Genomic DNA, 23940 nt, shown 5'->3' on the forward strand with positions numbered 1-23940 from the left:
TTGTGTAGGTTTTCCTTTCCTAAAAGTTACTCTGCTCTTGGCTAACCCCCAGTGCTAACTAACCACTTGCCTCCATTTAGCCCCTTGTTGAAGTCAACAGGCCTTTGCCTTTAGTCTCTTTTTTTTAAAAAAAAAATTTATCTTATTTGAAAGACGAAGTTACAGAGAGGTAGAGACAGAGAGGTCTTCCATCTGCTGGTTCACTCCCCAGTTGGCCAAAACAGCTGGAGCTGTGCCAATCCGGAGCCAGGAGCTTCTTCCTGGTGTCCCATGTGGGTGCAGGGGCCCAAGGACTTGGGCCATCTTCCAATGCCTTCCCAGGCCATAGCAGAGAGCTGGATCAGAAGAGGAGCAGCTGGGACTAGAACCGGTGCCCATATGGGATGCCTGCACTTCAGGCCAGGGCTTTAACCTGCTGTGCCACAGTGCTGGCCCCTGCCTTTAGTCTTATAAAGGTGAGATAATGTGAACTTGGCTCAACCTGGCCTCCTGGCTTCTTAGCATCATGTGTGGCACAGCAGGTGTTCAATAAACACTCATGAAGCCAGTCAGTGACTCCTGAAGATAGCTCTGTGTACCTGCTTTTTTGAAGCCACTGTCTGTCCCATTATCTCTTGTCTTCTCATTGATAGACTCATTGGACATTAAACTTCACCCTCCATTTCTCTAAATCATCTGAAACTTGATAAACAATGTTAAAAGCTAAAAGCCCCACAGTGAAAGCTAGTCTTTTTTTTTTTTTTTACATCATAGGCTGCATAATTGAGGGGCAAGACGTAGCTCCCAATGCACATAAACTTAAAAGAACATATAAAATACATCTACTGAAACTACTCATGGTAGAAAACAAACAAAAGGTGCTGTTTGCATCATTGAGTAGTAAGCGGCCTGCATTTGGCTGTAGCACCTTCAAGGGAGAGCTTAACAGAAGTGGGAGCTGGGGTTTGGAGGGGATATAGATGCTCACAGATAAGAGTTCATGGGCAGGGTTACATGAAATCTGAATGTGAAGTGGTATTATGCATCTATCTTTTAAATAACCTAAAATGAGTAATTCACTCCCTAGAACATCTGACAAAAGCGCTTGGACGTTTGCCAGCAGGCACGGTGGGAAGAAATGCATATTCAAAAGGAAATGAGAAAGAAAACTGTAAAGCAAAAACCTGTAGAAGCCATCTTTACCTGATTTATTTTTCTAAAATAAATGGAAACATCTTGATAAGAATTTGTTCGAAGGCCCAGGGCTCACTAGGTTTCCCGTAAGCAGTACAGTCGTCAAGAAACTCGAGCTTAGAAGCAGTGGGGTCTGTGAGAACAGGACCCAAGAACTCCTTCTGCACATCTTGTTCACCTCAGGCGACAGATTCCGTGAACCGGGAGCTTGGTTCTGGAGTGTCAAAACACCTACGTGCAGTAGTGATGGTTGCCATAGAGATAACTGGGTGATAGATAGCTAGATGATAGATAGATGCTGAATAGATAGCAGAGAAGTGAGCTCATATGTCAGAAGAGGCCTTTGTGCCTAGGAAATTACTGATTTTTTTTTTCAAAAAACAATTCTTCTGTCAAAATCAAAAATAGAACTCTCCGTGCTTTCCTCCCACCCCGTGTGCGTTCCCCTGCTCTTCCAAAGCTGCTTTCTTATCACGTTTATGATGTGTTCCGCCCATTCGATTCCCACTTGACTTCTTGTTGAAGAGATTAACTTGCTTCAAAGGGATGCATGTACTGCATGTACTGCTAATGCTGCAGGGCAAGAGGATTGGCAAAGGGCCCCAAAGTTTTCTTTATTTTACAGTAAATAGAGCTTAATTTGTTTTTCTATACTGAGATCAGTTGTGTGTGTGTGGTTTTTTTTGCACTTTAGTCTAATCATTTCTCCATTTCTCTTTATTTCTCTCCTTTCACCCCTGCTGCGTCCCTCCTTGGACTTTTCTGCCTCCTGTTTTCTGTCTCTGGAGATGGAATGGGCACTTCTGAATTTACAGAAATTTAACACTTGGGCCATTTGGTGAATCCCCTTGAGTCTTAAAATAAGACAGTTCCATATGAACATTCTAGAAAGCAATAGTGAGATGAGTCTTGAAAAGCCTCTTAAAATGTGTTATTTGTCTAAGTGGTCTGGATTGTAGAAGCCACTTGGATGAGTAAGAGTGAGAAGGTGAAGTTCTGTCCGCCTGACAGCCTGCAGGGTCCTGCCCCTTTTGATGTTCCAGTAACAACGGAGTCCGACAAGGATAGAAGCCCTGGGAAGTCATGAAGTCAAAAATCAACATGTGCTCCATGTGCTCTTTGGGGCAGATCCAGGCAATTGTAAAATACATTCAGTCCCCTCGTACAGATAAAACCTTGGGATACAGAAAACTTGTGAATTGCTCAATGTTTTGTAATTTCAACAATTCCAAACTGGAAGCTGAGGATTAGATGTGAGAAAATGGGGGGGTGGGGGAGGGTTGTTTCTAATGAAACAGAATTTGTGGTCCTTCCCCAATTCAGAAGAAAATGTAGAAAGAAAATTTTTAAGACATTGAAGCTTCTTCAGATAACTACTGAAAAACATCTCGGTCTGATTTGTTGAATGTGGATAATATCTTCACTGAAAGTTAAGATTAAATGAGAAAATTAGCTTAATATATAAAATACACTCAAAAGCAGTAATTTTTGTTTTGAATTTGTGATGGAACTTTTATTCAGCCTATCTTGCATGAAGGTATTAATGGTAAGGAGTTTTTGAGGATGACTTTAAACACTTTGAAATTTATTACAGAGCAAATAAAATCTACCTGGCTATGAGACCAAGTTCTGAAGACTGGCCTCAAGCTGTTTATTCCCTGCTGTTGTAACTCCAGCTACTTGCTAGCTTGAAAATGCACTCTGGGAAGATGATATACAAATTGACGAGATGACTGTTGGCCTCAAGAATTAATTGAATACAAATGCATGTACCTTGTTCTCGGTTCAGATGAAGCTGGATCCTTTGGATATCTTAACACTGCAGTGACTGCTCATGAGCGTGCTGAGGCTACCAATTTTGCTCAACTTCACCAGTGAACAGTTAACTGGATACTTGTACACAGGAGGATTATTGCAAAGATCCTTTGGTTTCTGGCTTCTTTAAAATAAATTTATTTGAAAGGCAGAGTTACAGGGGTAGGGTGGAGTGGAAGGGTTAAGAGATCTTCCATCTCCTGGTTCACTCTCTAAATAGCCACAATGTCCAGGGCTGGACAAGATGAAAGCCAGGAGCTTCTTTGGGGTCTCTCACTCGAGTGTGGGGGCCCAAGTACTCAAGCCATCTTTCATTGCTTTCCAAGACATATTTGCAGGGAGCTGGATCAGAAGCAGACTAGCTGGGACTAGAATTGGCACCTGCATGAGGTGCAGGTATTTCAGGTGGCTGCTTTACCCATTATGCCCCAATGCAAGCCTCTGGTTTCTGTCTTTGAAACTGAATGAGAATACTCAATCTGACAGAAGGAGGATTTCAGTACAATTCTATTGGCCAGTAAAGATGTGGACAATTCCTCTGGATGAAGTTAAACAGTTGGTGTGGTTCGTTTGCGCAAGATTGAGGCAAAGGAGATGAAGAATATTCAAGGCATCTGTCTTCTGTTGAGAAACATTGTTTTGGAGGGCTTCAGCCAGGAGCCACTTCAAGGGATAACTGGCAACTTCAGCTGATGGGGGGCCTCAGTTGTCAGATTTAGGAAGTAGAGGAAACATGTAAATCATCTTGGAGCTGGCTTCAGCTTCTATTGGGATGGTGACCACACAAGGAAATCTTTGGTGTATGCATTCAGAATTGTGAAGGAGAAAGACTGGTTCTGACTACAACTATGATTATTCATGGAATTTGAAAAACAGCAATAGATTTGTTGGGGGGGTTGAAAAATAACCAACTCAAATGCTATTTTTATCTATTGTGACAGATCTATTTTCAATTGAATTTATATACCTCTAATTAGCTCTATAGTAAGAGTTCAACAGATAGTATGAATAAGAGGAAAAAACTGTTCGACAGTTAAGACAAGGGCTGTTTAAGTCATTGCTTCTGAAAGTGTTAATTTCACTTCTACAGATTTCCTTTAAGTTGCTCTATTATCACTGATCAGGGAGAAAATATAGTATTTATCCCTTTGGGACTGGCTTACTTCACTAAGTATGAAGCTTTCCAGGTTGATCCATTTTGTTGCAAATGACCAGATTTATTTTTTTTTACTGCCATGTGGTATCCATAGAGTACATACCTCATAATTTGTTTATCCAGTCTTGAGTTGATGGGCATTTAGGTTAATATCTTAGCTATTGTGAATTGAGCTGCAATAAACATAGGGGTGCAGATAACTTTCATATTCTGACTTCATTTCCTTTGGGTAAATTCCCAGGAGTGGGATGGCTGGGTAATAAAGTAGTCTATATTCAGATTTCTGAAATATCTTTTACCAGTTTACATTCCCACCAACAGTGGATTAGGATACCCTTTCTCCCACATCCTCACAAGCATTTGTTGTTTGTTGATTACTGTATTAAAGCCATTCTAACTGGGATGAAGTGAAAACTTCATTGTGGTTTCGATTTGCATTTCCCTGATGGCTAGTGACCCTGACCATTTTTTCATGTGTCTGTTAAGAATTTTTCAAAACAAGAAACCCAACTCTGTTACCATCTCTTGACAGGGTTGTTTGATGCTATGGAGTTTCTGTATTTCTTTATATATTCTGGTTATTAATCCTTTGTCAGTTGCATAGTTTGCAAATTCTTGCATTCTGTCATTTCCTCTTCACGTTGCTGAGTTTCTTTTGCGGTGCAGAAGCTTCTCAAGTTGATGTAATCCCATTTCTTAATTTTGGCTTTAATGGCCTGTGCTTCTGGGGTCATTGCCAAGAACTCTTTGCCTGTGCCAGTATCTTGCAGGATTTCCCCAATGTTCTCTAACCTGATGGTATCGGGTCATAGATGTAGGTCTTTAATCCATTGTGAATGGATTTTTGTATAAGGTATGGGTCCTGCTTCATACTTCTGCAAGTGGTATCTGGTTTTCCCAGCACCAATTGTTGAAGAGGAGGTCCTTGCTCCAGCGATTTGTTTTAGTTCCTTGATCAAATAAGTTGTTTGTAGATGTTTGAATTGATTTCTGACATTTCATAGTATTCCATTGGTCTATCAACCTGTTTTTGTACCACTGTCAGGCTGTTTTGACTATCACTGTCTTGTAGTATGGTGATGCTTCTGTTTTGTTTTTGTTGTATAAGATCACTTTAGCTATTTGAGATCTCGTATGTTTCCATATGAATTTCAGCATCTTTCTAGGTCTGTGAAGATTGTCCTTGTTACTTTGATTTGTATTGCACTGAATCTGTAAACTGATTTCAGAAGATTAAACATTTTGATACTGATTTTTCCAATCCATGAGCATGGAAACTTTTTTTTTTTGCCTTCTATTTTTAATGTTTTATAATTCTCATCATGGAGATCTTTGACATCCTTGTTTGAATTTGTTTCAAGGTATTTCTTTTGGAAGCTATTATGAATGGAATCGATCTTAGAAGTTGTTTTTCAGCCTGGCACTGTCTGGGTATACAAAGGCTGTTATTTTTGTGTATTGACTTTATAATCTGCTACTTTACCAAACTCTTCTATGAGTTCCAACAGTGTCTTGGTGGAGTCTTTTGGATCCCTTATATATAGAATCAAGTTAAGTGCAAATAGATAGTTTGACTTCCTCCTTCCTAATTTGTATCATTTTGATTTCTTTTTCTTGCTTAATAGCTCTGGCTACATCTTCCAGGACAGTATTGAATAGCAATGGTGAGAGTGGGCTTTATTGTCTGGTTCCAGATCTCAGTGTGAATGCTTCTAGCTTTTACCTATTCAATAGGATGCTGGCCAGGGTAGGTCATGAATTGCCATGATTGTGTTGAGTAATGTTCCTTCTAAACCCAATTTGCTTAGGGTTGTAATTATGAAAGGGTGTTATATTTTGCCAAATGCTTTCTCTGCATCTATTGATAACTATATGGTTTCTGATCTTCAGTTTCTTGATGTGATGTATCACAATGATTTGCAAATGTTGAACCATCTATGCATACCAGGGATAAATCCCACTTGGTCTGGGTGAACAATCTTCCTGTCTGTTGGATTCAATTGGCTAGAATTTTTTTTTTAACTTTTATTTAATGCATATAAATTTCCAAAGTACGACTTATGGATTACAATGGCTTTCCCCCCATACCGTCCCTCCCACCCACAACCCTCCCCTTTCCCACTCCCTCTCCCCTTCCATTCACATCAAGATTCATTTTCGATTATCTTAATATACAGAAGATCAGCTTAGTATACATTAAGTATGGATTTCAACAGTTTGCTCCCACACAGAAACATAAAGTGAAAAATAATAGATGATTTTTTTTAATGATGATGAAATCAGAGCAGACCTATTGTCATGTTTAATCCCAGTGAGAGTCAAGTTGGGAATTGATAATTTCTTTTTTTTTTTTTTTTTTTTTTTTTTTTTTTTTTTTTTTACAGAGGATCAGTTTAGTATGCATTAAGTAAGGATTTCAACAGTTTGCACCCCCATAGAAACACAAAGTGAAATATATTGTTTGAGTACTCGTTATAGCATTAAATCTCAATGTACAGCACATTAAGGACAGAGATCCTACATGAGGAGTAAGTGCACAGTGACTCCTGTTGTTGACTTTACCAATTGACACTCCTGTCTATGGCATCAGTAATCTCCCTATGCTCCAGTCATGAGTTTCCAAGGCTATGGAAGCCCTCTGAGTTCTCCGACTCTTATCTTGTTTAGACAAGATCATAGTCAAAGTGGAGGTTCTCTCCTCCCTTCAGAGAAAGGTACCTCCTTCTTTGATGGCCTGTTCTTTCCACTGGGATCTCACTCGCAGAGATCTTTTGCCAGAGTGTCTTGGCTTTCCATGCCTGAAATACTCTCATGAGCTTTTCAGCCAGCTCCGAATGCCTTTAGGGCTGATTCTGAGGCCAGAGTGCTATTTAGGACATCTGCCATTCTATGAGTCTGCTGAGTATCTCACTTCCCATGTTGGATCACTCTCCCCTTTATTTACTCCATCAGTTAGCATTAGCAGGTACTAGACTTGTCTATGTGCTCCCTTTGACTCCCAGTCCCTTCACCATGACCAACTGTGAACTGAAACTGATCACCTGGAACAGTGAGATGGCATTAGTACATGCCACCTCGATGGGATTGAATTGGAATCCCCTGGTATGCTTCCAACTCCACCACTTGGGGCAAGTCAGCCTGAGCATGTCCCAAATTATACATCTCTTCCCTCTCCCATTCCCACCACCATGTTCAACAGGGATCACATTTCAGTTAATTTTCAACACTTAAGAATAACTGTGCATCAATTACAGATCTAAACCAGTCATATTAAGTAGAACAGATAAAAAAACTACTAAGAGGGATAATGTATTTAGTTGTTCATTAACAGTCAAGGCTATGCTGATCAAGCCACCATTTCCCATAGTGTCCACCTCACTCCAACAGGTTTCCCTCTTGGTGTTCAGTCAGTCGTCACCGATCAGGGAGAACATATGGTATTTGTCCCTTTGGGACTGGCTTATTTCACTCAGCATGATGTGTTCCAGATTCCTCCATTTTGTTGCAAATGACTGGATTTCGTTGTTTCTTACTGCGGTATAGTATTCTAAAGAGTACATATCCCATAATTTCTTTATCCAGTCTACCGTTGATGGGCATTTAGGTTGGTTCCAGGTCTTAGCTATTGTGAATTGAGCTGCAATAAACATTAGGGTGCAGACCTCTTTTTTGTTTGCCAATTTAAATTCCTTTGGGTAAATTCCAAGGAGTGGGATGGCTGGGTCGAACGGTAGGGTTATCTTCAGGTTTCTGAGGAATCTCCAGACTGACTTCCATAGTGGCTTGACCAGTTTGCATTCCCACCAACAGTGGGTTAGTGTCCCTTTTTCCCCACATCCTCGCCAGCATCTGTTGTTGGTAGATTTCTGCATGTGAGCCATTCTAACCGGGGTGAGGTGAAACCTCATTGTGGTTTTGATTTGCATTTCCCTGATTGCCAATGACCTTGAACATTTTTTCATGTGCCTGTTGGCCATTTGGATTTCCTCTTTTGAAAAATGTCTATTGAGGTCCTTGGCCCATCTCTTAAGTGGGTTGTTGGTTTTGTTTTTGTGGAGTTTCTTGATCTCTTTCTAGATTCTGGTTATTAACCCTTTGTCTGTTGCATAGTTTGCAAATATTTTTTTCCCATTCTGTCGGTTGTCTTTTCACTCTCCTGACTGTTTCTTTTGCAGTACAGAAACTTCTCAATTTGATGCAATCCCAATAGTTGATTTTGGCTTTGACTGCCTGTGCCTCCCGGGTCTTTTCCAGAAATTCTTTGCCTGTGCCAATATCTTGAAGGGTTTCTCCAATGTTCTCTAGTAACTTGATGGTGCCAGGTCGTAGATTTAGGTCTTTAATCCATGTGGAGTGGATTTTTGTGTAAGGTGTAAGGTAGGGGTCTTGCTTCATGATTCTGCACATGGAAATCCAATTTTCCCAGCACCATTTATTGAATAGACTGTCCTTGCTCCAGGAATTAGTTTTAGATCCTTGATCAAATATAAGTTGGCTGTAGATGTTTGGGTTGATTTCTGGTGTTTCAATTCTGTTCCATTGGTCTATCCATCTGTTTCTGTACCAGTACCATGTTGTTTTAATTACAACTGCCCTGTAGTATGTCCTGAAATCTGGTATTGTGATGCCTCCGGCTTTGTTTTTGTTGTACAAGATTGCTTTAGCTATTCGAGGTCTCTTGTGCCTCCATATAAATTTCAGCACCATTTTTTCCAGATCTGAGAAGAAGGTCTTCGGTATCTTGATTGGTATTGCATTGAATCTGTAAATTGCTTTTGGGAGAATGGACATTTTGATGATATTGATTCTTCCAATCCATGAGCATGGAAGATTTTTCCATTTCTTGGTATCCTCTTCTATTTCTTTCTTTAAGGTTTTGTAATTTTCATCGTAGAGATCTTTAACGTCTTTGGTTAAGTTTATTCCAAGGTATTTGATTGTTTTTGTAGCTATTGTGAATGGGATTGATCTTAGAAGTTCTTCCTCAGCCATGGCATTGTCTGTGTATACAAAGGCTGTTGATTTTTGTGCATTGATTTTATACCCTGCTACTTTGCCAAACTCTTCTATGAGTTCCAATAGTCTCTTAGTAGAGTTCTTTGGGTCCCCTAAATACAGAATCATGTCATCTGCAAAGAGGGATAGTTTGACTTCTTCCTTCCCAATTTGTATCCCTTTAATTTCTTTTTCTTGCCTAATAGCTCTGGCTAGAACCTCCAGAACTATATTGAATAGCAGTGGTGAGAGTGGGCATCCCTGTCTGGTTCCAGATCTCAGTGGAAATGCTTCCAACTTTTCCCCATTCAATAGGATGTTGGCTGTGGGTTTTTCATAGATTGCTTTGATTGTATTGAGGAATGTTCCTTCCAAACCCAGTTTGCTTAGAGTTTTCATCATGAACGGGTGTTGTATTTTATCAAATGCTTTCTCGGCATCTATTGAGATAATCATATGGTTTTTTCTTCTGCAGTCTGTTAATGTGGTGTATCACATTGATTGTCTTGCGCACATTAAACCATCCCTGCATACCAGGGATAAATCCCACTTGTTCTGGGTGGATGATCTTTCTGATGTGTTGTTGCATTCTATTGGCGAGAATTTTATTGAGGATTTTTGCATCTATGTTCATCAGGGATATTGGTCTGTAATTCTCTTTCAGTGCTGCATCTTTTTCCGGCTTAGGAATTAAGGTGATGCTGGCTTCATAGAAAGAATTTGGGAGGACTCCCTCTTCTTCGATTGTTCTGAATAGTTTGAGAAGAATTGGAGTTAGTTCTTCTTTAAACGTCTGGTAGAATTCAGCAGTGAATCCATCTGGTCCTGGGCTTTTCTTTGTTGGGAGGGCCTTTATTACTGTTTCAATTTCTGTCTCAGTTATGGGTCTGTTTAGGTTTTCGATGTCTTCCTGGTTCAATTTAGGTAGGTTGCATGTGTCCAGGAATCTATCCATTTCTGATAGGTTTCCCTGTTTGCTGGCATACAAGTCCTTGTAGTAATTTCTGATGATTCTTTTTATTTCTGTGGTGTCTGTTGTTACGTTTCCTTTTTCATCTCTGATTTTATTGATCTGGGTCTTTTCTCTTCTTTTTTTAGTTAGTTGGGCCAATGGGGTGTCAATTTTGTTTATTTTTTCAAAAAACCAGCTCTTCGTTTGGCTGATTTTTTGTAATGTTTTTCTTGATTCAATCCTGTTAATTTCTTCTCTGATTTTAATTATTTCTCTTCTCCTACTAGATTTGGGTCTGATTTGCTGTAGGTTTTCTAGATCCTTGAGGTGAATTGAAAGCTCATCTATTTGGTGTCTTTCCAATTTCTTGATGTAGGCACCTATTGATATAAACTTTCCTCTTAACACTGCTTTTGCTGTATCCCATAAGTTTTGGTATGTTGTGCTGTTATCCTCATTTACTTCCAGAAAGTTTTTGATTTCTCTTTTGATTTCTTCTATGACCCATTGTTCATTCAGGAGCATGTTGTTCAATCTCCATGTGTTTGCGTATGCTCTAGGGATTCCTGAGTTGGTAATTTCCAACTTCATTCCTTTATGGTCTGAGAAGCTGCATGGTATGATTCTAATTCTTTTGAATTTGCTGAGGCTTGCTTTATGGCCTAGTATGTGGTCAATCCTAGAGAAGCTTCCATGTACTGCTGAGAAGAATGTAAAATCTTTAGCTGTAGGATTGAAAGTTCTGTATATATCTGTTAGATCCATTTGGGCTATAGTGTCGTTTAAATCTACTGTATCCTTGTGGATCTTCTGACCGGATGATCTGTCTATTTCTGAGAGTGGAGTATTGAAGTCCCCCAGTACTACTGTATTGGGGTCTAAGTCTCCCTTTAAGTCCGTTAATAAATCTTTTAGATAAACTGGTGCCCTGTAGTTAGGTGCATATACATTGATAATTGTTATATCTTCCTGTTGAATTGATCCCTTAATCATGATATAGTGTCCCTCTTTGTCTCTCTAAACAGTTTTTGTGGTAAAGTTTATGTTGTCCGATATTAAGATGGCTACACCCGCTCTTTTTTCATTTCTGTTGGCATGGTATATCTTTTTCCAGCCTTTCACTTTCAGTCTGTATGGATCTTTGTTGGAAAGATGTGTTTCTTGTAAGCAGCAAATAGATGGGTTTTGTTCCTTAACCCAATCAGCCAATTGGTGTCTTTTAACTGGACAGTTCAGGCCATTCACGTTCAAAGTGACTAATGATAAGTGGTAACTTTGCCCTGCCATTTGCCAAAGATAAGTTCTAATATATGCTTTGTATTCCCTGTGATCTTTTGCTGTGAGGTTTCCTTCCTTAGTTTCCTTCCTTTACCTTCTTTCATATTGATGACCGTGTTTCTGTGTTTCTGTGTGTAACACATCTTTAAGCATCTTTTGCAGGGCTGGACGAGTGGCAACAAATTCTTTCAATTTCTGTTTGCAATGAAAAGTCTTTATTTCACCTTCATTCACAAATGATAGCTTTGCAGGATATAATATTCTGGGCTGGCAGTTGTTCTCTCTTAGTACCTGGGCTATATCTCGCCATTCCCTCCTAGCTTTTAGAGTTTCTGATGAGAAGTCAGCTGTGAGTCTGATTGGAGATCCTCTGAGAGTAATCTGACGTTTCTCTCTTGCACATTTTAGGATCTTTTCTTTATGTTTCACTGTGGAGAGTTTAATTACAACGTGTTGTGGTGAGGATCTCTTTTGGTCGTGTTTATTAGGGGTTCTGTGGGCTTCCTGTACTAGGATTTCTCTGTCCTTCTCCAAACCTGGGAAATTTTCTGCTAATATCTCACTAAAAAGGCCTTCTAATCCTTTCTCCCTCTCCATGCCTTCAGGAACTCCTAGAACCCGAATGTTGGGTTTTTTAATAGTATCCTGAAGATTCCCGACAATATGTTTCAGATTTCTAATTTCCTCTTCTTTTCTTTGGTCTGACTGTATCCTTTCCTGTTCTCTGTCTTCTAAGTCCGATATTCTCTCTTCTGCTTCACCCATTCTGTTTGTAAGGCTCTCTATTGTGTTTTTCATTTGATCTATTGAATTCTTCACTTCAGTCACTATCACAGTTTCCTGTTGTACTAGTTGTTTCCAATATGCCAAATAACAAACGCAAAAACCGAGGTAATAAAAACAAGGAAGTCACCATGACGGCCTCAAATGAAAAAGACACCCCAATTCAAGATTATGAAGATGATGACATAGAAGAAATGCAAGAAGCAGATCTCAAAAAATTGATAAGAACATTAAGAAGTTCTCAAAAACAAATTCTGGAACTACACAAATCCTTACTGGACAAGATAGAAAATCTCTCTCGTGAAAATGAAATATTAAGGAGGAATCAATTGGCTAGAATTTTGTTGAATTTTTGCATCTATGTTCACCAGGGAAATTGCTCTGTAGTTTTCTCTGTTGCATCTTTTCCAGCTTTAGGATTTAAAGGGTAATGCTGGCTTCATAGAATTTGGGAGGATTCCCTCACTTTCAATTGTTTTTGAATAACTTGTTATGAATTGGAGTTCTTTAAATATTTGAGAATTCAGTGAAGCCATCTGGTCCTGAGATTTTCTTGGTTGGGAAGGGTCTTCATTACTGATTCTGTTTCCATCTTGGTAATGGGTTTGTGTGGGTTTACTATATAATTATGGCTCAATTTATGTAGGTTGTATGCGTCCAGAAATCTATCCATTTCTTCTAAGTTTCCCAGTTTGTTGGTATACAGGTCTTTGTAATAATTTGACGATTCTTTTTATTTCTGTGGTACCTGTTACATTTCCTTTTTGTATCTCTGATTTTATTGAGTCTTTTTGTAGTTGGGCCAATGGTGTGTCAATTTTCGCTTTTCAAAAAACCATTTTTTAAAAAAATTTTGCTGATCTTTTGTGTTTTTTTTTTTTGATTCAATTTTGTTAATTTTCTCCTAGTTTTGGGTTCAGTTTGTTTTTCTAGATCCTTGAGATGCATTGATAGCTCATTTACTTGGTGCCTTTCTGATTCCTTGATATAGGCACGAATTGCTATAAACTTTCCACTTAACTCTGCTTTTGCTGTATCCCATAAGTTTTGATATGTTGTGTTGTCAACTTCATTTGCTTCCAGAAATATCTGACTTCTCTTGACTTCTATGACCACTGTTCATTCAGTAGCATGTTGTTCAGTCTCCATATGTTTGCATATGTTACAGAGATTCCTGAGTTGCTGATTTCTGACTTAATTCTATCATGGTCTGAGAAGATGCATGGTATGATTTTGATTTTTTTTTTTTTTAAATTTGCTTAAACTTGCTTTGTGGCCCAGCTTCTAGTCAATCCTTGAGAAAGTTCCATCATTACTGAGAATAATGTGTACTCTGCAACTGTATGAAAAGTACTATAGATATGTTAGGTCCATTTGATCTATACTGTCGATTAACTGTTTCCTTGCTGATTTTCTGTCTGGTTGATCTGTTCATTGCTGAAAGTGGAGTATTGAAGTCCCCCATTACTATTGTATTGGAGTCTGTTTCCCTTTAGCTCCCTTAAGATTTCTTTCAAATAGCCAGGTTCCCTGCAAGTAGCTGCATATGTTTATAATAGTGATACCTTACTGTTGAATCAACCTCTTAATCATTACATAGTGCCCTTCTTTGTCTCATATAACAGTTTTCATGTTAGTATATTTTGTCTGATATTAGGATGACTACACCAGCTCATTTTTGGTTTCTGTTAGCATGGAATATTTTTTTACATCCTTTCACTTTCAGTCTGTGTGCATCTTTGAGATATTTCTTGTAGGAAGCAAATAGATGGGTTTTGTTTTTTAATCCATTCAGCCGGTCTGTATTTTTTTTTTTTTTTTTTGACAGGCAGAGTTAGAGAGACAGAAAGGTCTTCCTTCTGTTGGTTCAACCCCCCCCAAACCCCCAAATAGTTGCCACGGCTGGCGTGCTGTGCTGATCCGAAGCCAGGAGCCAGGTGCTTCCATCCTCCACTGCCTTCCCGGGCCACAGCAGAGAGCTGGACTGGAAGAGGAGTCCCGGGACAGAACCAGCGCCCCAACCGGGACTAGAACCCAGAGGAACTAGAACCCAGAGTACTGGCGCCGTAGGTGGAGGATTAGCCTAGTGAGGCGTGGTGCCAGCCAGGTCTGTGTCTTCTAACTGGAGAATTGAAGCCAATTACATTCTTTTTTCTTTTTATTATTTAATAAATGTGAACTTACAAAGTGCAACTTTTGTTTTGTTGTGGCTTCTGCCCCCAACCTCCCTCCCTCCCGCAGCCCTCCCCTCTCCCAATCCCTCTCCCATCCCGCCCTTCATTGAGTTTCATTTTCAATTACCTTCATATACTGAAGATCAACTTAGTATATACTAAGCAAGGATTTCAACAGGCTGCCCTCACACAACCGCACAAGGTATAGGGTATTGTTTGACTAGTAGTGTTGTTTTTAAGTTTCATAGTAAAACACATTAAGGACAGAGATCCTACATGGGGAGCCTGTACCCAGTGACTCCCGTTGTAGATTTAACAATTGACACTCTTACTGATGACATCAGCAATCACCCGAGGCTCTTGCCATGAGCTGTGTAGGCTATGGAAGCCCCTTGAGTTCACCAACTCTGAACTTGTTTAGTCAAGGCCGTATCACAGTGGAGGTTCCTTGCTCCCTTCGGAGAAAGGCGCCTCCCTCCTTGATGGCCTGTTCCTTCCACTGGGGTCTTGTTCACCAGGATCTTTTATTTAGATTGTTTTTGCCACCATGTCATGGGTTTCCATGAAGCCAATTACATTCAAGGTGACTATTGATAAGTAACGACTTTGCCCTGACATTTTTCAATAAGTATTTGTATTTTTTACTTTGAATTTCCTTTGAACTTTTAGTGGTTGATTTTCTTCCTTTACCTTCTTTCGTAGTGATGACCATGTTTCTGAGTTTGTGTGTGCAGCACATCCTCAAGCATCTTTAAGGCTGGATGGGTGGTGACAAATTCTTTGTTTTTGTCATGTAAGTTATTTCACCATCATTCATAAATGAGAGCTTTGCAAGGTATAGTATTCTAGGTTCACAGTTTTGTTTTTTTTTTTCTCTTAAGACTTGGGTTATCTCGCCATTCTCTCCTAGCCTGTAGGGTTTCTGATGGTCTGCTGTGAGTCTAATTGGAGATCCTCTTTAATCTGGCATTTCTCCTGTGCACATAGTAAAATCTTTGTTTTGCCATGAAGAGTTTGATTACAATGTGTCATGACAAAGATCTCTTCTGGTTATGTCTATTAGGAGTTCTATGTGCTTCCTATACTTGGATGTCCCTTTCTCCAAATTAGGTAAGTTTTCTGTTACTTTACTAAAAAGGCTTTCTAATCCTTTCCCTCTTCTCATGCCTTCATGAACTCTTAGAAACCTGTATGTTGGGTCTTTAGTGTTTTAGTTTTCTCATTTATTTTTCTTGTGTTTGGTTTGACCATGTAATTTCCTGTGCTTTGTCTTCTAAGTCACATATTCTTTATTCTGCTTCACTGATTGTTAACTTTCCACTGCATTTTTTTTATTCAATTGAATTCATTTCCAAGATTTCATTTTGATTTCTCTTTAAGGTCTGAATTTCATGGGAGAAATTTTCATTTGTGTCATGTGTAGATTTCATGAGTTCATGCATTTGCTTCTGATTACTTCTAAGTACTCCTGTGAATAATGTTTTGAATTCCGTTTCTGGCCTTCTTCAATCTCATCTTCACAATCTAGTTTTTAAGTGTTCTGTTTGGGGGCATCATGTTGTCTTCTTGAATTGGTACATTTGTCATTTGTTGAGATACTCATTGGTTTGTTTTTTCATGCTGGTGGCTTTTATCTTTGGACTATATGTGGGTTAGTGGGGTGTCTGCTTGTATGGAATACCTAGAGGCGCGTGGTGGGTGTAGCCAAGGAGCTCTATTCAGCTCCAGAGTAAAGGGCGTGTCTAAGATGACACCCAGGTTTGGCCTGGCAATCCTTGTCTTTTTTTTATGAGAGGGGAGGCTTGTTCTTATCTACTGGTGTAGACTCAGCCAGGGTCCTCTAGGGTCCAGTGCCTGGGTGCTAGCCCCAGTGGGTATTACTGTTCTGCTCTGCCACAAGAACCACACAAAGAATCTGTACAGTCCTCGGTGTAAACTCAGATACCCCAGTCATGCCCCTTGCCAGGTAACCAGGGAGCCCCAATCACATGGAGCCTCCATGGTCATGTCCCAAAGTCCCAGCCACACATTGAATCCACACAGCCTCCTACAGTCACTAGCACCCAGCCCCCTGTTTGTACTCCCCACCAGACTCGGGAGTCTCTATCCAGCTGGTTGCTGGGCATGGACATGAGCTGGTGCAGCTGTTAGGTATGTTCAAAATGGTGCCTGCTTTCTATCAGCTTGTAACAGGATATCGTTGCAGGGTGATTGGAGAGAAAGAAAATGTACCCCCGCCCCTTTCTTTTTTCTCTAGTTTGGCAGTTATGTTATGCCCCACGGGGTTCCCTCTAGGCACTTCCTTCAACTTTTTCACCAGTGGCCTGGGGTGCTGCAGTCTAGTCTCGCCTCACTCTCCAAATGACTTGTGGAGGCTCTCGGCTGCTGGGGTTCTGAGCTGTGCCTGTCCTCGCCCTCCATGTAGGTCCACTGTGTCCCTCCAATTTGCGTAGTTTGCTCTGCTGTTTTCTTCCTAACTCTTCCCTGAGACTGTACTCTTTCCACTTTTTTAAATCTGTCTTCTCCTAGGCTAGAGCAGCAAGCTCCCTTCCTACTCTGCCATCTTAATCCTGCCAGTCCACAAAAATGTCATAGATTTTGGAGCCTTGCATCTGTTAATTGACTATTTGGAAGATCCAAGCACAACCCTAGGCTGAGCTCTAGAGTATTCGAGGCAGGCAGGTTAGCCTTGTTTTGTACACACTCAGGACCATTGCTAGAATAGACCATCTCTAGAATAAGCCGGATCCTCCTCAAATATGGAGCAGAACTTTATACGGTGCTGAGAGCTCCTGGTATTAAGTCTCATCTCCATTTCTTGGTGTAGCAATTTCAGCATCAATTTGATGGAGTTAATGTACTCATTGATCTGTTGAATGAGCAAAGTTGACACTAAGTAAAGTGCTTGGTCTGAATGTGAAACATTATGAATTACTGTGTGAAGTGCCAAAGATAATCTGGATACTTCAGCCTTGACCCTGCTGTACTAAGGCCAAATACCTCTCACAAGAAATGCTAATACAGTCAACATTTGCCCACCCCACCCCAGGTGGTTGCTCTGCTTAAAACACTTTTAAGAAACCATATAATGAACAATGCCGTAAAAGAGCTAGCATCCTTCTACTTCTCCATCTTTCTTGGTTCACTCATGTCCTGCCTGTGGCTATCAGTAAAATCTTGCTGAAACCATCAATAAACTTCTCAGAAAACAGCACTATCATGGATGGAATTGGAGTGCATTATGTTCTGTGAAAAAAGTCAGATGGAAAAAGAAAAATACTACTTGTTCGCCCTCAGATGCAGAAGCTATTCAGTCTATCTGCTCATTTAATAGTGATTACTAGAAGCTGGGAAGGGTGGGAGGAGGTAATATACCAGGCAGATGGGTAATGGGTAAAAAACACAGCAGTGATAAGTTCTAGTATTACATGGCACAGGTATGCAACCAGTGTTCAAAGTAACCTAGTAAATAGTGTATGAAATAAAACGAAGAGATGAACTCAAACTAGACAAATATGGGGAATGTTAACTTTCTAATTTGGTAGTACAAGTTGTATGCATGTTTTGAAATAGCACATTGTGCCTCCCTTACTATATAGTGTTGCATATTAGACATTTTAAAATGTTCAAGGAAAGGAAATGCTAACTTGTCCTGATCAGCATTACTTAAACACACAAATGCAATTGTCATTATAATCCATAAATATATACAATTAATATCAAATAAGGAGCAAAGAGCACCATCTTAGATTCACTTGCCAAAGGCGGAAGTGTGGAAGTTACTTGAGTGGGTTCATCTTCTGTACGTTGTGCATTGAATGGCCTCAAAACCCTAGCTGTTCTGTCTTCTCAGCATCTCATCTGTGTCTTCATGATTTCTACTACCTCTGTCTTAATTTGTCTTAATTTGTGCTCAGTTGTCTCTTACCTAAAAAGTTGGAGAAATTGGGCACTCTGTAAATTTAGGTGAGCCCCTTCCAACTGCCTTCTTTGCCACCAGTGTTAAGATCTTGGACAAATCCTAAACTGTTAGCCTTTTAGTCCTCTAGGAAAAACTTTAGATTCCTTTGAGTGTCTAAAGTAGATCCTCATGATCTCTCACCTTCCTTTCACCCTCAGGAACATCAACTACTTCCTCCCTGAAACAAGTTCCCTTACAGTTTCTGCCATTTTCCGTAGCTAGATGCATCGTTCCTTCCCAGGTTCAACTGTTGGTCCCCAGACTCAAGCCTCATCGCCATGTGTGAAGTTGCTGCGCCCACCCCAACCCTGTCAGATGATTGGCCATCTCTGTGCTCTGATGGACTACAAAAAAATTAATGGAAAATTGAATTCAAATATGTCGACTTTAGAAAATTTTAAAAGTGCCTACTTTTTTCCTGATAGTGTTTTCCATACACTTTTAAAGTATTTGAGAGGCAGACCATTCATTTTGGCTGATTTGTCCCCAAATGTCCATGATGGCTACTGCTGTATCACGCCAAAACTGGGAGCTGGCAACTCAACCCAGGTCTCCCATTTTGGTGGCAAATGCTCAAATTCTTGAGCTACCACCTGCTACTTCCCAGGTGTTCATTAGTAAGTAGTTGGAATTGGAAGGAAGCTGGAACCATAGACCTGAACCCAAACACTGATATAGGATGTGGGTATCCCATGTGCCATTATAACCACTAGGCTGGTTATCTGCCTCTCCATGAACATTTGGGAGAAACCAGGCAGGGATTTCAAAAGATTTTTTTGCACTGAAATTTTAAATTCTGTTTATACAAATTTTCCAGGATGCTTCTTAAATTGTCTAAGAAATGTACAAAGTCTCAACTATGAGTTAAGAGGTTGAGTTGTCAAAAGAGAAAACTTCCTTCTCTGTATTTACCCAGAACAAGGTGTAGAACTTCCTGCTTGGCCAGAAATGGTTATCAGTTGAGTATCTGTTGAGCAATTTTGGGCATGAAGATCTGTACATAATGCTTTTACACCTTAATGGCAAACTTGCCTTCTAATTACAACATGGTATTAGTCCTTTAGCTCAATAAAATATGAAATAAAAAGTATTTTCAAACCAAGTTAATTAAAAGTGCTCAGAGGTCCCATAGCTATGGACACTACATTATTCTTTACTATGCAGAAAGAACCTATTAAATAACTCCCTCTCTAGTTGACTGTAGATTTTAATACGCCTTAATTCACTGCATGATTTTGTTAGGTCTATTTCCCCAGGTTCTCGTAGTTATTGCTTCAATTTGTATCTGTATGAGAAGGAAAGTCACCGAAGGTATCTCAGATAAGAAGTGACTCTAGGAGTGTGTATGGGGACATGAGAGAGACAAGTCAACTAAAATAGGAGACTGCTCTGGATCCAAGATGACCCTGGAAATCTTTTGTGCTACCATCACCATAACTTAAGATGTTGGCCAGTTAATGGATTGACTGCTTTAGGAACAGGTACTATCTATTGTCCAGTTTGTCAAAGTGTCCAGTCATCAAATGCAAAATGTGGCTGCCTTTGATATGGGCAGAGTAAAGCCACTTGAGAAAAAATGGGTAGGTAGAACAGAAAGACTAAGACCCCCAGCGTAACTTCAGTAGTCCCCCTTGCCTTAATATTCATACTATGTAGTTAAAATAAATGTAAACATGCCCAAGATAATAGTAATGTGTAACCAAAGAACTTGTAAATGAGTTTGATTGTATACATAATTTTCTATCAGTGCCATATTTAATAACCTCATCAAAATCCCTGAAGGTGTAATGTCCAGTTCTCATGAGCCAGAGAAGCCAGATTTGGCACATCAGATAGATTCCATATGAATGGCTTTTTATAATCAGACTTACAAACTCAAATGTTGACAGTGAAAGTTATCAGGGAGGTGTTCGACGTTTGGACTGGCTAAAAATGTCACACCATCTGAAGAGGATGCGAGTCTTGGCCAGGTGCTCCAAAGGTATCTGTGTCTCTCCATCATGGAGAACTGAGTGAACCTGAGAATTGTTCCTCAAAACTCATTCTCTTTATATGCCCTGTATTAAAGATAAGGGGAAAAATCGTTTCTATTCTTAGTGATGCAGTTCCCAGTTACCTGACAAAGCAACCATAACGGAAATTTAATTAAACAACAGCAAATAAAACAGTCATTCAACTTGTCTCACACCCTGATTTTTAGAAACGTGTGCTGCTCTCTACAGGTTTTGCTTTTCAGTGGTGGGGAGTTCATTTGGTTAGTTCCAGACAGGCCGTAGGCAGTGCCAGTTTGCATTATGCAGACGGGGGTAAAAATCGGTGAGGTTCTCCATCTTTGAGAAGTGAAGACTGCAAGCATGTGTGCAATGAACGGAACTTACAGTCCTGGAGTCCATGATGTTTGTGATTTGCCAACAAGGTGACTGCTGCCTGGTGGGATGAAATCTTGGGCGCTGAGTACTTGAGTTGGATGTATGCTGTGATCTGTGCTCTGGGCTGCTGCTGTCTCTTCTAGGACCATTTTCAAACAGGTAACTAGAACTCAAAGCAGGAATCACTACAGGATAAATTGATAAGGAGATCTTGGTGGTCATCAAAAATTTGGGATTGTGTAGGGAATTGGAATCAGAGTTGGAGGGAAGGGGATGGAGCAGGATAAGCGTTCACCCATGTCCACGCCATTTATTTTATATCTGTCTTACTTCGTCAGCAAGAATCCTGTAAATTCATCATACTGTTGATTTTCGCCCTTGAGAAAATGGGCAGCCAGAGAAGCTTAGAGACCATATTCAATTTAAAATTGAATTTGAAGTTTGAATCAAGATTTAATCTCAGGGTACTGGCTACTTATCAAAAATATGGCACACATCCAAACTAGCCAAAAATCACAAAGAACGGAAGTGAGTTGAAGTGTAGAATGGAACGGAAGAATGGAAGTGAAAATGTGACACCTCCTTACCTTCTAACTTGATAGATACAACTCAGCTTCTTCTACTTTCCTAAACTCAGAATAGAAATTGTAGCTGAAGAACCTCATTTAAACTGGTGTTTTAAGTGCTCACATCTCTGAATATCACAAGATTGCCTTACAGGCTGGTGCTGTGGCTCACTTGGTTAATCCTCCACCTCTGGCACCAGCATCTCATATGGGTGCCCGGTTCTAGTCCCGATTGCTCCTCTTCCAGTCCAACTCTCTGCTGTGGCCTGGGAAGGCAGTGGAGGATGGCCCAAGTGCTTGGGCCCCTGCACTCACATGGGAGACCAGGAAGAAGCACCTGGCTCCTGGCTACAGATCCGTGCAGCGCCGGCCATGGTAGCCATTTGGGGAGTGAACCAACGAAAGGAAGGAAGACCATTCTCTTGGTGTCTCTCCCTTTCACTGTCTGTAACTCTGTCAAAAAAAAATTCCTAACAAATATTACTTATGGGCAGGTGCTTGGCCTTGTGGTTAAGATGCATGTTACAATGCCTGTATCCTGTAAATACAGGTTGCTGTATTTGGGTTTAGGGCCTAACTCTGCCTCCAATTTCAGCTTTTTGCTAACATGAACTTCAGGAAGCAGCCAATGATGGCTCAACCAGTTGAGCCCCTCTACCCAAGTGGGAAGCCTAGATTGATTTTTGGGCTTCTAGTTTGGCTTGGCCCAGCCCAAATAGTTGGAGGCACTCGGGAGTGAACCAGTAGGTTGGAGCTGTATTGGTCTGTCTCTTGGACACTCCAATAAAATATAGATCTTTAAAAGTTCTTTAGATAAATCTTACAAAATTGACATAGTGATGAAATCATACAGCCCTACTACCTGCTAAACTAAGGTGTGTGTCGTCATGACTTACATAACTTTTGAGATGTATCTTAAAAACTTTAAGGAAGTATTTTTTTCTTTCATACTATGAGCTCCACTCTTTTGCTTGATGAGACACCTTCCGTGTGTGTGTGTATGTGTGTATTCACATATTTGTTCCAGAAATACATGGTTATACAGCACAGGGGTATGGTATTGTCAAGAGACAAAGTGGGAAATGGGGAGTTATAGATGCCTTCCAGATAAACTAAATCAAAATATACAACCTATTGAAACTGAAACAACAAAACTAAAATCAAATGCTGTGGATGGAAATATTTAATGCCTGACAGTAGTTAAAACTGTAGACTATGTGAAAGAATAAACTACAAATGCCAGTTGAAAATAATGTTTTGGGAAATCTTAGATATTTTTCGTTTCTTGGGATACTCCTCAATTATATAGTTCAGGATTAAAAGTATGAAATCCTTAATGGTCTACTTTGTTCTTTAAATAAAACTTGAATAAAATCTGATTTTTAGTCTAGATGTCTGACAGAGAAGGTTTGGAATTTAGAATGATGAGTAGAAACATCAGAAGGGAAAAGAGGAGGTTGCAGAATCTGGACAGGGGGTGAATAGTGAGGATGGAGTGGGAGTTGGTGGCAGCAGGGTTGAACCTGTTAAGTCCTAGTACTGTTGTTGGTCAGGTTTGGTTAATATGTTTGGCTCAAACTACTAAAAGGAGACCTAAGGAAGCATTTTAGAAAACTGCCAGATACTGTTACGTTGTCATGACTTTCTTTGCTCTTAGCATTATTAAAGATAACTAGGAATGTATAATTCCTTTGCAAGATTTGGTTGAGACACCAAAGACTTTGTGTTGCACTTAATAAAGTAATGAGCATCTTGTGTGCCAGGCATCTTCTTAGGGTACCCAGTGACTCTAATTTCCCCATGTGTTTCTAGACCAGTAACAAATGTGTAAACTCTGTGCTATGAGTAACTGCCGATAAGTATTCACCTTCTCATAGAAATCTGTGTAACAGACCAGCAACTTCATTGGTCAGTTTTCAGGATATTAAGTGATGCTGAAATTGATAAATGATATTCTGATTGGTCATTCTCTGTATCTGAGTTTGTAAAAGCAGTTTTTTTTTTTTTTTGTCTTTTAAGATCAAGCACTCTACTAATACTGGCCAGAAGTCATGGTTTTGAGGTGATGTATCATTTGAGACTTTGCAGGTCATCCGGGGAGACGTGGTCTGGGTTTTGGAGTTCTGATGAGAATCCAGGTGTCTGAGAAGGTTGGAAATGAGACTGAGGCACAGCCATATCCTGCCGTGGTCAGGAAACCAGGGGTGCAAGAGGCCCTGGCCACCAGCAGAGTCATGACTAAAGGCAGTTAGTGTAATCTACACTATCTACTCTGAAGGCTTGAGCACCATGTCCTTAGTGTCTACAGAAGGAAAGCAATTCAGTTTTCCAAATGTATGCATGTGAGAACAATAGCTGTAACAGACTTGATACTCCCTTCAGGATTTCTTCTAAAGTGCAAAGGAACTTCTTAGAGTTCATGGAAAAATAAAAGCTAGAGAGAAGTTTATTTGGGAGCAGAACTTTTTTTTTGGGAAATTAATCCATAGTTTTGTGTGTACGAAGGATGGACATTTTTCCATGATCTTTTTGAAGACCTATCATATCCTTAGATCTTGGTTTCTTGACCTTGGCATTGTGTTGACATTTGGAGCCAGGTAAATACTGTGAGGAGCTGTCCTGTATATTACAGAATTTTTAAGAACATACCTGGAGTTTAGTTAGTAAATAATGGTAACATTCCCAGTCCTTCTAATCAACTTTCTGCAGGTACTGAAA

General features: G+C 40.0%; 1 protein-coding gene across 21 annotated transcripts in view; it reads left to right on the forward strand.

Annotated features, from left to right (window-relative positions):
* Positions 1–23940, forward strand: part of RARB (retinoic acid receptor beta) — a 794145-nt gene that overhangs the window by 96994 nt on the left and 673211 nt on the right. The window contains exon 3 of one of the 21 annotated variants that reach the window (XR_016233348.1): positions 13981–14266. The exons of 19 other annotated variants lie outside the window; for them this stretch is intronic. The gene's annotated coding sequence lies outside the window, so the exon portion shown is untranslated. Of the gene's footprint in view, positions 1–13320; positions 13340–13980; positions 14267–23940 lie in introns of those variants that run through there. One more of the 21 variants, XR_016233352.1, reaches the window with a different exon arrangement.

Source organism: Oryctolagus cuniculus, chromosome 4 (assembly GCF_051225735.1).
Source record: "Oryctolagus cuniculus isolate XC-2025 breed Fujian yellow rabbit chromosome 4, ASM5122573v1, whole genome shotgun sequence".
NCBI lineage: Eukaryota > Metazoa > Chordata > Mammalia > Lagomorpha > Leporidae > Oryctolagus > Oryctolagus cuniculus.